The sequence below is a fragment of the Balaenoptera acutorostrata genome, chromosome 6 (assembly GCF_949987535.1).
Source record: "Balaenoptera acutorostrata chromosome 6, mBalAcu1.1, whole genome shotgun sequence".
NCBI lineage: Eukaryota > Metazoa > Chordata > Mammalia > Artiodactyla > Balaenopteridae > Balaenoptera > Balaenoptera acutorostrata.
Window position 1 is genome coordinate 38,615,067 of NC_080069.1, and position 16,166 is coordinate 38,631,232.

The window sequence follows — 16,166 nt, forward strand, 5'->3', positions numbered from 1 at the left end:
AACAGCAATGCCAAACTGCCAAGGGTTGTGCCACCGAGAGGTTCCTTAGGGACCATGAATAGTACGATCCACCCCAGAATGGAAAGAGGTATTATTAGGGCGTGAGTTTATACCTTCTCTGTGGGGCCCTTAAATTCAAAAGCATGCAAGTAGCCTAAAATCCTATTTACCTTTGTACCCCCAATTGCAACTCCCGTAGTTCTTCCCACACAGTGGGTGTTTAATAAATTCATGTGGATTAATTAAATTGTCACAAATGCACATAATTGTAAACTTAGGAATTGGAATTTATCAGCAGAGAATTCCCAAGGGTCCCGTTAATAAAGAATAAAAAGTCTCTCTTGCTTACAAAAAACGTTGAGACGGGCTTCCCTGGTGGCGCAGTGGTTGAGAATCTGCCTGCTAATGCAGGGGACACGGGTTCGAGCCCTGGTCTGGGAAGATCCCACATGCCACGGAGCAGCTGGGCCCGTGAGCCACAATTGCTGAGCCTGCGCGTCTGGAGCCTGTGCCCCGCGACGGGAGGGGCCGCGATAGAGAAGGGCCCGCGCACCGCGATGAAGAGCGGTCCCCGCACCGCGATGAAGAGTGGCCCCCGCTTGCCGCAACTGGAGAAAGCCCTCGCACGAACCGAAGACCCAACACAGCCAAAAAATAAATAAATAAATAAATAAATAAATCCTTGCATGCTTTAACCATTAAAAAAAAAAAAAAAAAAAAAAAAAAAAAAAAAAAAAAAAAACGTTGAGACGACAGAATAAGAACATGACCGTTTCACAAAGAGTATGTGCCCTGAAATTCACCAGTAACAAATCTCCAGGTGGACTGTTGCTCTCCTTCCATTTTCCAACCTTCACTCCAAATCCCATCATGTGTCATGATGGAAGTAAAACAGTTTAAGAGGTCAGCACTTGCTTTAGGTTCCATTGAAAAAGCAGAGCGGTCATCATGTCTGGGCAGAATCCTTTTTAAATCACTCTTTAAGCTTAATACACAGCAAATTGTCTTTCCTCGGCAGTAACAGCAAACTGCTGTTTCAATCTGTCTTCCTAATCTGGACAGCTGACAAGCTATCATTCTATGAGTTAGACTTGGCAAGATTTATTTCCTTCTGGACATTGTGCTTGAGATTAAGCTAAATGGTATGTTAAGGTTATATGGGAATCTCAGCTTTCTTCCAGTATAAATAATGTAGGGACTTGGATTAGCAAATGACCCAGTTCCTGACCTCTTTTCTGTAAAAATATAACTCTTTATGAAAATAACTACTGTGGCAGTGTTATTCATCACATATTTCAGGGACCTTTCTGGTCAGGATATGGTAGGAGGGCGCCCCCCATGCTCTTCAAGTTAGGCTTGGCTATGTGACTTCCTTTGGCCAATGAAATGTGAGCCAAAGTACTTGCCTTGGATGAAAGCTTCAAGAGCCAGGCCTCAATATGCCACATCCTCTTCCCTCACCAATGTGACTGTCATTTTTCAGATGGTAGAGCTTTGGTCCCGTGGTCAGGACATGTGAGACAGAGCCCCCAGCTCACTCATACTGGGCATTGGCATTGTTTGTTACAGTGGCATGACTTTGCCCATCCTAACTTAATATAACTACGCTGAACACATAACTCCTTAATTGCTAGGAGGAAGAAAGTGATAGCCCGTTTAAGCAAGATGACTCCTGGTTTTAGAGCAGTTTAAGTGCTCCTCACTTCCCTCTGCCTACTTGCTCCTACTTCTCTCTTCTTGCCTGCCTTGAATTTAGGAAACTGCTTTATTTCCTTTCTTTGCAAGAAATGCACAGAAGTGACTGGGTTAAGGGAGAGAGCTTGGGGCCTATCAAGTTCCTCTCTGGCATGGGATCTTGGCCTTGACCCCTTTGATAGCATCCCCAAGTCTGGATCATAGGGTCAGAGGGTATTTGTGTTGCCCATCGGAGCCATTTCATTCACAATCCTGACCCTGAGTGGCAAAGAGTGAGCCACTTGCCTAGAGTAAGTAGCAAACCCAGGTCTAAAACCCGGCTGTTTTCCTGGGCTCATTGCTGACTCATAGACTGTCCCCCCGACACTACTACATACATTGTATGGAAGCCAGTTCCTGCCTGTCTTCTCTTTCCCCTGGAATCTGACTTGCCTTTTCTGCCTCTATACAGCTGGTCTGAGGGTTCCAAGGCTTGAGATTCCCCTGCTTCCCCAAGAGGTTTCTTTTCTCTGGTCCCACAGCTATATCCCCTCAAAGGCCAGCCCCTGGATGCCCAAAGCCTATCACTTCTGTTCACAGTGACTCAGCAAGGAAACCCTGCCCAAACTCTCCCGCACTCCCACTGAGCCCTCCAAAGTAGGGCCTGGCACCCTGACTGCCCTGTTTCTACTTCACTACTTCGAGGAGCCAGGACTTATGACAATCCCTACACTCCCTGTGCCCCCTTCCTTCACAGGCCCCCTGTGAAGCGTGGAGGAAGAGTAAATTACCTGTCTGCTCAAACCACGAGGGTATCCGGGCAATTGCAATCTCTGCAAACCAGCCTCAATAACTCTCCCCCATCCTTTCTAACAAAGACCTAATCACTATGAATGAGTGTCTTTATTAAGCTGCAGTTTGATGAACCATCATCTGAAAGAGACTTCTTTAAGGGGACAACCCTTTTTTTCCCCTTTCACATTTTAAAACCCATTTAGATAGAAGAATTTTAAAACAGACCCATGCAGAGGAGACCTCACGGGCAGCTACTTTATCCCACACTTCTCCGTGACCAGACGCACAAAGAAATCAGACAGGGATACAACACACCCTTTTCCTCTATTTTAGGAAGAATTTAGAGCCCACACTCACAAAGGGAAGCTGGCCTGCTCTGGCAGCAAAAAAAGCAGACAAATGCCTCTAGTATCAAGGGCAGGCCATTTGAAAGGGGTCTGTGTCCCCAATTCTTGGTACCATAGCTTGAACCCCAAGAGGGTGGATGCTGAAGCCACCAGATGAGCTGCTGGCTGCCTGCCCTATGTCCACCTGCTTCTGTCTTCCCAGCAGAAGCGAACTCTATTCATGGCAAATTTCTATTCATGGCAGCCACGTGCCTTGCCTCCCATGCTCCGGCGGTGGGGCCAGGGTACCGTGTGACATAGTCTGACTGATAAGCGGACAGAACCTCGGGTGGCACCTCTGGGACCCTTTACGCTTCCCTTCCTCTTGCCTGAACCATGGGCATGGTGGATGGAGCTTTGGTGGCCACCATGGAACCTCACAGATGACAGTGACCCCTAGGGATGGCAGGGGAGAAACCCAGGAGTCTGTGTCTCCAATGGCACCGAGGGGCCACCATGTCACACTCGGCCACTTACCTCCCCACTTTTGTAGGAGAGAAAAATTAACTCTTTAACATGTCAAGACTACTGTCACCCAACATACCCAAACATTACCCCAATGCAAAGCCTATCCAACCTACCATCTGAACAGGGTCACACCCTAAGCAGACCTGGGGAATTTCTTTTTGCTATGGAAAGTCAATGACCCAGAGAAATTAAAAGTCAATAGGAGGCTTCATTAGACTAAAAATCCACTTTTGGCAGACACATTTGGTACATTTTGGGGTGATGATGGGGAGAGAATAAAGGTTCAGCACTTGCTGCTCTTAAAATATGAAATAAGCACAAACTGCTCCCCATCTAATACAAAAATTGTCTGGATATTTTAATTACGTATTATATTTGGAGGGAAACGGGAGGGAAAGGAAGAAAAGATAAGATGGAAGGGCACCTAAACATCCATAAGTGGATGAGTGGATAAAGAAAACGTGGTAGATACATTCAGTGGAATACCATTCAGTTAAATAGGAACCTCTAGGCCACCACAATGGACAGCACAGAACATTTCCATAATTGCAGAAAGTTCTATTGCACAGCATCAGAATAGACACTATACTGTATACTACACTATACTATACAGTAATGGGAAGAAGCCTTCCTGGGACACTGGGAACTTGGGGGGTACCAGTGATGACACACAACCTCTCTCTGCCTCAGTTTCCTCATGTGTAAAATGTATTACACCTAACATATATATATAAGTTACACGTACGTTATAGTATTAGCATGTAACTTATAGGCTTCTTAAGTGGAGTAAACGAGATCACACCTGTAAGGCACATGGTAAGAGCTCAATGAATGCTAGGTATTATTTTGGGGAAGGGCGCAACTAGATTACAAATGCACACAAACACACATACGTTTGGGACTCCTTGCAGCAAGAGAGCATGAATCAGTCATCTGTACACCTTCCCCATCCACAGAAAGCGTATCAGATTCTGATTAAACAACTGAAATGGACAGCACCTCCAAGATGGCCCACCAGGTACCAGGCACGGTGACCAGGTGCAGGGAGGTCTGGTCTCCCTTCTCCCACCTGCCTATCAGGAGTCCAACCAGGGGGAGTGAGGGGATGGGGACCACATGTGGGAGGCCACATGGGTAGGTGCAGCCCAGAGCAGGCTCTGACTGAGCCCCCACTTGGCCCCAGCAGGCTGTTCAACGAGGCAAGTGAGGGATCCACAGAGGAAAACTGCTGCCCGTGTCAACAGGAACCCCTTTAATCAGAGCCCTTCCCTCCAATGACTCTGCAGGGTAGATAGCAGACACCCAGGGACCAGCTGGTACCAGGAATTGTTCATGTCCCTCAAGAGGGGCACTGACATGCAATGACTGTCTTGCACCTTGCATATCTGCTACTGTGTACGTGTTTATGTGTGTGGACATATATATGTGTGCAGTTATGTATGTGGAGCATATATTCAGGTGGTTCCAAGCTCCTCTACTTATTTAAGATTTTTTTCACAGTTAAAATATATCCCTTAATTTTATAGGCTTGCTTGCTTTATTTTCTCCCACTGGTGTGTGGGTTTATTCTCAGGTTTTGTAACGCTGCCCGCTGGGTTACTCATGACGAAAGGATATGACCCATATTGTTTAGTATCTTCCTAGGACGCCTCAAGGACGGTATGGACAGGCCAAGACACCCAGTGTGCAGATAAGACATCAGCCCGGGAGATTCTGTGACCATGATGTGAAACCAGACAGATCACCTGTATCTTGCACTTGGCTTCCAAGGGGCTGGCAAGATGATAGGACGTGTGACAAGCTAACTACCAGTTACCACGCTGGGCTCTCACTCAGGATCCTGGTCATTGAAGTTAAAATTAAAGACTGGTCATGTTTGGGTAAGTGAAAGAAGGAAAATGCTCTAAGGATTGATAAATGACTTTTCCAAGAGACACACTTGGCTAAAGGATTAGGTATTTTTAAAAACCCAACAGATTTTTCTCTTAATAACTTCTCAATAAGTAATGGTTTAGGTAATAAGAGGAGGATTCTGTAGGAGACAGAAAAAACCTCTAATGACTAAAATTGTTTGTCAATAAGAGCAATGAACATGGGCAATTCCTTGGCGGTCCAGTTGTTAGGCCTCTGTGCTTTCACTGTCAAGGGCTGGGGTTCGATCCTTGGTGGGGGAACTAAGATCCCACAAGCTGTGCAGCATGGCCAAAAAAAAAAAGCAATGAACACTCGTTATTTTTTTATATTTATTTATTTATTTATTTTTATTTGGTTGCACCGGGTCTTAGTTGTGGCATGTGAACTCTTAGTTGCGGCATGCATGTGGGATCTAGTTCCCTGACCAGGGATCAAACCCGGGCCCCCTGCATTGGGAGGGCAGATTCTTAACCACTGTGCAACCAAGGAAGTCCCTCAATGTTATTTTAAATTTATAATTTCTTAATCTGTATGGCTTTAGAGCTCACAAAAGAGGCTTCTTTGAGTCACAGAAAGAAAACTGTAATATTCTTCTTGAATGCAGCGCATCAGAAGCACGAGGAAGGGGCCGGATGTAGTGAACAGAGGGCAGGACAAAGACAAGAGGTGATTCTCCCGAGGCCCAACTACGGAGGAAAAGGCAGATCCCAGGCTTCTGGACTCTTCTCAGGAGTCCCACGTGTGCCTCAGAGGGCTGCCTGGCAGATGTGGGGCTGCCAGGTAACATGCTTTGAACAAAGGGTTCGAGACCAAAGAGGATTTGAAAACCACTGGCCTCACAAAGCCAGACACTGAGCTCCGAGAAGCCACCCTGCCGAGAAGGGAGGTGCTGGCCCTCCTTCCTGCAGAGCAGCCTCGGGGGGATGAGGTTAGAGGCCAGGGCTCCACCTTCCTCTTTCCTTGACCCATAAAGGGCGTGAGCAGCTGCCGGCCAGACAGGAAAAGCTGAAGGTCCTCCATCCACCTCCCCCACCAGGTCCGAGGAGCTCTGCCCGCCCAGCTTCCACCTCTGGGTTGGCCCCTCGGGAACAGCAGCTCAGAAGGCCCAAGCCCCCAGCCTCCGGGCCCTACCTCAGTGACTGCACCCCACTTCAGCCTGGCAGGGGCGGGTCATTTCCGTTCTTAGGTCCTTCTCGAGAGCAAGGACAAGGAAAGGCAATTCTGCCCCCTCTTTATATAAAAACTTGAGGAGGAAGTCCTCCTCCTGAGGGGCTGGGCGCCACACCGGCCTGGGCCAGAATCCTCACATCGTGTTCCGAATACCTTGGCCTTGAGCAAAGGACTTCACATCTCAGAGACCAAGGCTGCCCTCTGTGGAAGGGCCGTGGAGCTACTTCACTGGGTCTCAGCGCGAGAACACGGTGGCCCCACCTGCCGCATGGCCGCCAGCCACCTCCCCCCCCACCAGACATGAGCACCACGGGGTCACACTGTCCTGTCCACCGCGGTACCCCAGGGGCCAAACGCTGACCGGTGTGTGGCAGCTTTCCCATCAATACACGGTGATAAATCAGTGAGCCAGAGAGCAAACTGGGCATCGTGAGTAGCTGAGAGGGTATGGGGACACATGTGGGCACTTAACCCAGCCCTGCCACCTTTGACAGGGAAGCTCGGACAAGGCCCTCTAGCTCCCTGCCTCAGCCTCCTCACCCGCAAGTGAATATGTGTAACACTTGGATTTACCTCAAGGGCTGTTGCAAGGATTAAAACGAGATAATATGTGAAAAAGCACTTAGTGCACTGCCCGACCCTCACAGCTGTTGGGCCACACAAGTTGCTGTTAATGAAATGTCCACCCCAAATTGCCTTCTCCTGTTTTTGGTCCCGCCTCACCAATGAGTCCCAGTGACCAAGATTAGAAAGAAGATAAATGGCTCCTCCTCTGCTCCTCGGCAGTAATTATGATGGTCACATTTGCACTTGCACCTTCATTAATAATACTTAATTTTCTCAATTGTCTTTTTAAGAATAAAACAGTATCTCCCACGGTGGCAGCACGTGACTACCTCCATTCCTTTAAATAATCATTTTTCTGGGGCTTCCCTGGTGGCGTAGTGGTTGAGAATCTGCCTGCCAATACAGGGGACATGGGTTTGAGCCCTGGTCTGGGAAGATCCCACATGCCGCAGAGCAACTAGGCCCGTGAGCCACAATTACTGAGCCTGCGCGTCTGGAGCCTGTGCTCCGCAACAAGAGAGGCCGCGATAGTGAGAGGCCCGCGCATCGCGATGAAGAGTGGCCCCCACTTGCCGCAACTAGAGAAAGCCCTCGCGCAGAAATGAAGACCCAACACAGCCATAAATAAATAACTAAATAAATAAAATTAAAAAAAAAAAATCCGTGGACTCCCATATGCCTATGTAATAATCCACGAGCTCATTCTAAAAAAAATAATAATAATTTTTCTGTGCACTGCTTAATCATATTGATATGGAACTCACCTACTTTTTAGTTAGCCAGTAATTTTATATAGTGCGCTCTTGCATGATTGCATATTTGTGCTTAACAGTAAGTTTTAAGGTGCTTCTAGTGCTTAGTTTTTAAATTTGGGGCTTAAATTTTTGGTTTTGTTTTTGTTGTTTGTTTACTAATATTTCCCAAGGAAAGTACCAGATGACCCCAGGGTATCAGTCCCAGCTTCTCCTTGTGTCCATGAGACAGGAGACAGGCTAAAGGGAAGGACAGATACATTGCTTTAGAAGGTTAAGACCAGGCTTAGCTCTGATCTAATTGCTTCCTGATTTAACATCTGCTTAAGAACATGCTATATTAGGGAAATGCTCTAATGGGACAGCTAGATCAGGAACTGGGTCTTCTCAGAGCAATGAGGTTCAGAAATAAGGAACTTACTTAGCTGAGAAAAAGGGATGTTATGTAAACCCACAAGTCCTTAAAAGTCACACTAGTGAGGCTGCCCTGAGCACACAGCTCTCCTGTATCTGCTTTTCTGCGGCTCTGAGAGGCCGGTCCACAGTTCCTCCTCTGTTCCAGCAAGTCACTTGGCTCCCTGACCCATCTAAAGAGCCATCATTACAACATCGCTCCAGGTTCTGGTAGAGAATTTGTCACCAGCTGGGCTTCTCTTTAAAGACCTCCTGGAGAACCAGCTGAAGCTGAGAGCAGAAACCCCCTGCTCCAGGTGTCCAGGGGAGGTGGTGCAGGAAGCCAGGGCGGGACCAGCTGCCTCTGTCCCTGCGAGTAGTCAGCAAGCCCAGAACAGTTGATGGGCTTTGCTTACTTGGGTCCAGGTTGCCATGGAGATCAGGAGTCTCCCTGGATGCCCCCATTACAGGACCACTGGAGGAAGCTAAGTGAGCACCCTTAAGTCAAGGCAGTGCGCGGGGTTGGAGGGGGGTTGTGTACAGAGTTGGTAGGTTGGGCCCCCCAAGGTCCCGCTGAGTCAGAGGGAGTGTTCCGGCTTAGTCACTGTAATGTCTGGAGGGACAGGATTTTTTTCTTTAAACTGAATTTTCTAGATGAAATGAAGATGACTGTTTTTTTTTTTTTTGGTATTACATTTTACTTTTATTGCTTCCAGTATTCCACAATTATTTAATCATTAATTAAATTAATGATTGCTATTGAGCTTAAAAAATACCTTGAGGGGGACTTCCCTGGTGGTTCAGTGGTTAAGAATCCACCTTCCAATGCAGGGGAGGGGACGTGGGTTCGATGCCTGGTCGGGGAACTAAGATGCCACATGCCTCAGGGCAACTAAGCTGGAGCGCTGCAACTACTGAACCCTCGCACTCTGGAGCTCGTGCAGCACAACTAGAGAGAAGCCCGTGCCCAGCAATGAAGATCCCGCGTGCCACAAAATAAATAAATAAATATTTTTAAAAAATGCCTTGAGGCATTGCACAAGATGGGAATAATAATCATTTTCAAAATGGTAGTCAGCAACAAGAACCCTTAAAAGCATCGGTGTGACCGCACTTGGGAATATCCTCCTTTGACTCCCTTGCACTCATTGAGATTACTGATGGCAAAACCTAGTGTAAAATTTTAATGAGTCTGTAGCTCCTTATGAACTAAACTACTTAGATGAAAATAAAAATTCTATTTTTTGTGCCTCGGGACAGGATATCTGATCTGCGGGTCTGTGAGCGGGCTATGTCTTTGAGTATTTGAGGGCATTTTTCTGGGAAAGGGGTATATATAGCTCTCAACTATTCTCAAAGGAGTTTCCCAAAATGTTTAGAGTCTACTTAATTGACAGCAAATTTACCCAATCCAGGGCTTCCCTGGTGGCACAGTGGTTGAGAATCTTCCTGCCATTCAGGGGACACGGGTTCGAGCCCTGGTCTGGGAAGATCCCACATGCCGCGGAGCAGCTGGGCCCGTGAGCCACAATTACTGAGCCTGCGCGTCTGGAGCCTGTGCTCTGCAACAAGAGAGGCCGCGATAGTGAGAGGCCTGCGCACCGCGATGAAGAGTGGCCCCCACTTGCCGCAACTAGAGAAAGCCCTCGCGCAGAAATGAAGACCCAACACAGTCATAAATAAATAAATTAATTAATTTTTTAAAAAACATGCTAAACAAGAGATCAAATGGAAATTAAAAAAAAAAAAAAATTTACCCAATCCAGTTCCTTTTATTCCCTTGAACATGTCAAAACTTGGTGGAAGATACATACGGCGATGTTTTCCTGCCTCCCCTTTCTGCCCACAAGTTACACACCTCATCCTCTCTCTTCTTCCTCCTCTCCTTGTCACCCTCATCTGGATAATATTTATAAAGAAATAAATAAATAAACACTGAGCACCATGTGCTGGACATAGTGTTCAGTGTTGGAGATACAAGGACAAATCAGACAGGGCCCATGTTCTCAGGGAGCTCAGAGTCAGATGGAGAAAAAGGACACACAAATAGATAATCTCATCTACGTAATGATTATTGAGGTGCATATGAGCAGAAAGCTGGCGGAGGTTCGGAGATTGCTCTGTAGGTGTCAATTTCCAATCCTCAACCCCACCCTATGTCACAGACAAAAATCAAGGAAGAACATATTCAAAGAACCTGATGAATGAGGTTTTGTTTGGTTTCTTGCCTACTTGGCTGGCTGGAACTTAAGTATTGACGGAATAAAATTCATATTTTACGGCAAGATGAGAAAAATTTAAACATAAATTTTTTCTCTGCCTGTTTGGGCCTCCTCCCTCCCCGTTAGTGTGTGTTGTGCATCTGCATTATCCAGACCTCCTTAGGAGATAACATTCCTTCTTAATCTCATCAAGGGTCACAACTCCTCAGGAGATAACCTTCTTTCTTAATCCTGTAAGGGGCCAAGATGACCCATGACCCACTACTCGCTTTGTACATGTAGATCTGGATTGTGTAAACTGTCAACAATACGTCATTTGATGTATAACCCTTTATCTCAAATACTTATTATAACTGTGCTTTGACCTCTAACGGTTGGTAGCAGTCCTCAGAGCTTTCTGAAAGACTGTCTCCCGGGTTATCATCCTCAGGGTGGCTTGAATAAAATTTTCCATTTCTTTCTTAGATCAACTATTTTTTTTTTTTTTTTTTTTTTTTTTTTTTTTTTTTTTTTTTTTTTTATAAATTTTTTTTCCCCCTACTTTATTTATTTATTTATTTATTTTTGGCTGTGTTGGGTCTTCGGTTCGTGCGAGGGCTTTCTCCAGTTGCGGCAAGCGGGGGCCACTCTTCATTGCGGTGCGGGGACCGCTCTTCATCGCGGTGCGCGGGCCTTTCACTATCGCGGCCCCTCCCGTTGCGGGGCACAGGCTCCAGACGCGCAGGCTCAGCAGCTGTGGCTCACGGGCCCAGCCGCTCCGCGGCATGTGGGATCTTCCCAGACCAGGGCTCGAACCCGTGTCCCCTGCATTAGCAGGCAGATTCTCAACCACTGCGCCACCAGGGAAGCCCTAGATCAACTATTGATTAATTTTTTTTCATCTACAGTACCAATAAAAATGTCAAGGATGAGGTCAAGAGCAGTCAAATTCAGAGACAGAAAGTAGAATGGCTAGGAGGAAAGTTGGGAATGGGGAGTTGGTGTTTCATGGGTACAGAGTTTTCGCTGGGAAGATGAAAAAGTTCTGAAGACGAATGGTGGTGATGGTTGCCCAACAATGTGAATGTACTTGATGGCAATGAACCGATCACTTAAAAATGGTTAAAATGGTAAATTTTATGGACTGTACATTTTCCCACAATTTAAAAAGAAAAAAAAAAGTAGTGTTGATTTTTCTGTATGTGATCGGCAAAAAGAGATGTTACTGGCACCCATTTCTGCAGGGGTGCTAGAGAAGATGAGTCTGCTGGGCCCAGAGTCTCACAAACCCTGACGCATGCCAGGTTCTTTCCTAGGCAGTGTCCCTGTCCATGCTCAGGCTGACACTCCCCCCCTTTCTCTCCTCTGGGACGTTCTCAGGGTTGCAAAGGAAGCCCTGAGCATCCCTGACCAGAGCTACGGTGTCTGGCAGCCTCATCTGACCGAGTCCCCACACTTGGAATGGCCACCAACTGCAAGCTCTCCTACCTGCTCCTGGGCTCCCTGCCGGGGCCCAGAGAGTGGACCCCAGACAGCATCACGTTTCTGTCACTAGCAGCCTGAAAAGTGAGCTGCTTGTGGGGAGAGTTACATGGGCCTCCTGGTCATCTCAGAACTTGATCTTGGTTATCACAAAGCCCCCAGGCTTACTGGCAGCTGAGATTATCTGGAGTGCAGTTCATCTAGATTGCCTGTGGATTGCCATCCCACAGAGGGATCTGAAACTCCGCATCAGCTTCAGGCTCGCATGTCTATCGCTGCAGGGAGATGACTGTACAGGGTGATGCTTATCTTTAAGATCCGCCTTCAGGGTTCTACACCCTCTGGTTTCGTTAAGGCTTCTCTGTGCTGATGTATCAGGCACCTGAGCTGCCTTGGAAGCAAGCGGGGCGCTGATCGCTTGCTTCCCCATGGCAGGATGCAAGGGACATCCTGCTGGGCTGGCCCCCAAGGATGCCCAGGGAACTCTGGCCCCCTTTCCCTGCAGCTCTGGAGGACTTCACCTTCTTCTCTGTCCTTCATCAGCTGCCAGCAGAGGCCTGGGGACTATCTCCCCAGCTCCCTTTGCTTTACTGTCCCAGTAACACCCTCAGCCACTGGGTCTTTAGGGACTTCACCACTAACTTTAGAGGGAGACCAATAGATCCTGGCCTAGGATCTAAATGAAGGGACATGAAGATGTCACCCACTTTTAAGAAGGAGGGTCTGTGGTTTGTAATTGCTGCCTCCCAACTGGACTGTATCCCAGCAACACTTCCAGGCTGCTGCCCACAGCAGATGGGGATGGGGGTGGGGGAATCCACCAGCTGGGGTCCTCTGGCCTGGAGAGGAATGCCCTTCAACATCTACCCTTCCATCCTGAGTCAGCCCCTCTGGCTTCTCTGTGGGTGGAGCAACTTCTCCCTCCCAGGCTCTCTAAGAGTTCTACCTTGGGCACCAGGCTCTTCTGCATAACCCTGAAAAGGCTTTTATTTATTTTTATTATATATAAAAATATAACACACACATATTTTTTGTCTTTGCCTTCCTGAACATTGCTGCTTCTGGACGCTGGGGCATCTCGTCCTTGTTCCTGGTCCCAAGTCCCTGAGATGACACAGGGGTTCAGACTCTCCTCTGATTGTCTGGATGAATGAGTTTGAGCACATTTTCATATATGTGGATAACTTCGTCTATGTAATACCTCTTCAAGTCTCTTTTCTGATTGTCTTTTTATTGTTGTTTGAATTTGTAGAAGGTTCTTATAAATTCAGAATACAAGTCCTTTGTAACTTATATATGATGCAATACTTTCTTCCACCCTGTGCCTTTCTTTTGCACTTTCTTTTTTTAAAATTTATTTTTGATTGAAGTATAGTTGAATTACTATGTTGTGTTAATTACTGCTGTACAGCAAGGTGACTCAGTTATACATATATATACATTCTTTTTCATATTCTTTTCCATTATGGTTTATCACAGGATATTGAATATGGTTCCCTGTGCTATACAGTAGGACCTTGTTGTTTATCCATTCTCTATATATTTGTTGAAACTCTCTCACTGTTAGTCAAGTAGAAACTGACTTTCTTATTATTATTTCACTGTATACTTTCTATGCTGTTAAGGAACATTTATGGCCAAATATCAATCATTCTATAGGAGCCATTTTATGGCAAGTATGAAATTCACTTGTTTTTCCACTTTCCCCAAGTCTGCAGAGCCAATATTCAAAGGTTACTGTGGCTACTGTCCTACAGCTGACAGGACTTGACATGCTGGGGAATCCTCCATCTCTTGGTTATTATTGTAGAGAAATGTAGAAGGAAGCTATTTTCTTCAAGATTATTTATTTACTCTAATAATCTTCATTCCACAGATATGGAAACAGAAGCCCAGAGGTTTACTTCTGAATCTCAGTAGGTTAGAGCTGGAAGGAGACAGGCCATCCATTCCACACTAGGTCTGTATCCAAGAGAAACAAAAGCACAAGTCCACAGAAAGACTTGTTCAAGAAGGTACCTAGCAGCTTTAGTCACAACAGCCAGAACTAGTGCCCAACAACAGGACAGTGACTGAACAAACTTTAGTTTACTTTTGCGATGGAAAACTACTCATCAACCAAGAACAAAGTACTGACACAGGCAACAACCTAGGAGACTCTTTCAGTCATTTGTTGGGGTTCTGGGCTGAATTTTTTTTTTTAATTTATTTATTTTCATTTTTGGCTGTGTTGGGTCTTCGTTGCTGCACATGGGCTTTCTCTAGCTGTGGTGAGTGGGGGCTACTCTTCATTGCAGTGCACAGGCTTCTCACTGTGGTGGCTTCTCTTGTTGCGGAGCACGGGCTCTAGGTGCACAAGCTTCAGTAGTTGTGGCACGTGGGCTCAGAAGTTGTGGCTCACAGGCTCAGTAGTTGTGGCTTACAGGCTCTAGAGCGCAGGCTCAGTCGTTGTGGCACACGGGCTCAGTTGCTCCGCGGCCTGTGGGATCTTCCCGGACCAGGGCTCGAACTCCTGTCCCCTGCATTGGCAGGCGGATTCTCAACCACTGTGCCACCAGGGAAGCCCATGGGCTGAATTTTGTCTCTCAGACTGCCTCCCACAGCCTCTAAAGCTGTGAGACAACACATTTCTGTTGTTTAAGCCTCCCAGTCTGGGGCACTTTGTTACAGCAACCCTAGCAAACTAACACTGGTGGCAACAGAGGTCTTAACACAAAAGCGTATATAGTGTATGACTTCATCTACCTTGAGTTCTAGAACAGTTTAAACAAAACTATAGTGAAAAGTGGGAATGACTAAGAAGGGGCAGGAGGGAACTTTCTGGGGTGATGTTAATGATCTATAATTATCTTGACAGGGGTTTGGGTTACACAGGCGTATGCATTTGCCAAAGCTCATTAAAAGGTGCACTTACGATGTGTGTGTTTCTCTATGTGTAAAAAGAACCACAAACAAATGTTGAACTCTAGGGGGTGACAGGCACGCTAAAGTGTTAAGGAGTGATGTGTACTGGTATCCACAATTTATGGACCCATAAAATTTTTTATGGATCACAATTTATGAAATCCATAAAGAGGTGAGGGCTAGATGCATGAATAGATATGAACAGAGATGTGACAAAGCAAATACAGCAAAATGTTCACTGCTGAATCCAGGGAATGCATACGGTACTCAGTACTGTCTGGTGGCAAATCTTCAAAATTAAGTGTGGAAATCCGGTACCAGTCCCACAGTCTGATCTCGTTCAGGGCACCACTGCCAGGCCATAAAATCTCATGACAGTTCTACTAAGGATCTGAAAGCCAAGTTAATGAAACGGAACATTATTTTATGCTGCTTAGGATGAGAAATGTTTTCCTACTCTAATCTATTTGAAAAACTAATTTAAGTTGTCTGAAATCCTATTTTAAAAACAGAATAGAGTGTGGGTAGTATCAAAAACTTTTTCTTGACTTCAGGGATGTCTATTCTTTTTTTCTTTAATTGACGTATCATTGATATACAATATTATATAAGTTACAGGTGTACAACATAAGTGATTCACAATTTTTTAAAATAAATTTATTTATTTATTTATTTATTTATTTTTTGGCTGCATTGGGTCTTTGTTGCTGCCCACGGGCTTTCTCTAGTTGCGGTGAGCAGGGGCTACTCTTCGTTGTAGTGCACGGGCTTCTCATTGCTGTGGCTTCTCTTGCTGTGGAGCATGGGCTCTAGGCACGTGGGCTTCAGTAGTTGTGGCACGTGGGCTTCAGTAGTTGTGGCTCACGGGCTCTAGAGCGCAGGCTCAGTAGTTGTGGTGTACAGGCTTAGTTGCTCCACAGCACATGGAATCTTCCCAGACCAGGGCTCGAACCCGTGTCCCCTGCATTCACAGGCAGATTCTTAACCACTGTGCCATCAGGGAAGTCTGATTCACAATTTTTAAAGGTTATACACCACTTATAGTTATTATAAAATATTGGCTGTATTCCCATGTTGTACAATATATCCTTGTAGTTTACTTTATACTTAATAGTCTGTACCTCTTAATCTCCTGCCCCTGTGTTGCCCCTCTCCCCACTGGTAACCACTAGTTTGTTCTCTATATCTGTGAGTCTGCTTCTTTTTTGTTATCTTCACTAGTTTGTTGTATTTTTTAGATTCCACATATAAGTGATATCATACAGTGTTTGTCTTTCTCTGTCTGACTTATTTCATTTAGCATAATACCCTCCAGGTCCATCCGTGTTGCTGCAAATGGCAAAATTTTCATTCTTTTTTATGAGGGATGTCTATTCTTAATAATCCTGAGGATAACCCAAACCAACATAAAAATTAAATTCACATTCAGTGCTGAGTTCTCAAAAGTTGTGTCCTGTATA

At 45.9% G+C, this 16,166-nt stretch overlaps 1 protein-coding gene across 4 annotated transcripts in view; it reads right to left on the minus strand.

Moving 5' to 3' along the window:
- The window catches only part of DAPK1 (death associated protein kinase 1), a 210,895-nt gene that overhangs the window by 151,982 nt on the left and 42,747 nt on the right, over positions 1–16,166 (minus strand). The window lies entirely within an intron of this gene.